The sequence below is a fragment of the Macadamia integrifolia genome, unplaced genomic scaffold, assembly GCF_013358625.1.
Source record: "Macadamia integrifolia cultivar HAES 741 unplaced genomic scaffold, SCU_Mint_v3 scaffold1036, whole genome shotgun sequence".
Lineage (NCBI taxonomy): Eukaryota > Viridiplantae > Streptophyta > Magnoliopsida > Proteales > Proteaceae > Macadamia > Macadamia integrifolia.
This window is the reverse complement of record NW_024868060.1, coordinates 8,723-9,642: the sequence shown is the minus strand read 5'-3', so window position 1 is coordinate 9,642 and position 920 is coordinate 8,723. Positions and strand designations below refer to the sequence as shown.

Genomic DNA, 920 nt, shown 5'->3' with positions numbered 1-920 from the left:
CACCAAGCACAAATCTTAACCAAATTGACTGATGATGGCTCTTTAGGAATAATAGCCTCAATCCTCTTGATTAGGCTATCCAAATGGGCTTCCTTGGCTACTATCCCGTCCACAAAATATCCTTTTCCTCCTATAGTTCTTTCACTCTCTTGGGTTGATTCCCACTCACGGGTTTTGTCAGCTAAGTCAAGTAAGAATTCCCATGCCTTTCCTTCATCTGTAAAGGATGTGAATCCCTCAGGGCACATAGACTCTATCATATGTTTAGTTGGGTAATCAATACCCTCATAAATTATTTGACATAAATGCCATAGGTCTAGGCCATGGTGAGGGCATTCTTGGAGTAGATCCTTGAATCTCTCCATAAGTTTGGAAAATGACTCACTAGGCTTTTACCTAAACTGAAGGATATCACTTCTAAGCTTATTGGTCTTGTGAGTTGGGAAAAACTTCTTAAGGAAGACAACTGTGAACTGTTCCCATAAGGTTATGGAATTTGTGGGTAACCCATACAACCACTTCTTAGCTTGGTTTTTCAATGCAAAAGTGATAAACCTAAGCTTAATAGAATCATCAGACAGCTATTGGATCTTAATTAGAATACATACCTCTTCAAATTCCCTTAGAAATAGGTATGCATCCTCAGAGGTCAACCCATGGAAGTGGGGCAACATAGTGATGTATTGAGATTTGAGTTCAAAATTATTGCCCTGGGCTTGTGGTAGAACTATGCAGGAAGGTTGGGCTGTTCTAGCAGGGTAGAACCTATCTTTCAAAGATTTAGTGAAGGGTTTTGCTGTTGGTCTCCCATATTGAAGGGTTTTAAAGAGAGAAAATGTATAGGGTCACTACTTGTTGGATCTCTTCTTTCTAACCGATTCTTATTATTACGTACCCACCTAACACTCATGCAACAGAAA

The 920-nt window shown here is 39.6% G+C and overlaps 1 non-coding gene across 1 annotated transcript; it reads left to right on the top strand.

Moving 5' to 3' along the window:
- Positions 1 to 318: 318 nt before the first annotated feature.
- On the top strand, positions 319 to 425 carry LOC122062442. The gene has a single exon (XR_006134975.1). It is a non-coding gene; the product is annotated as a small nucleolar RNA R71 (small nucleolar RNA).
- The last annotated feature ends 495 nt before the right edge of the window (positions 426 to 920 follow it).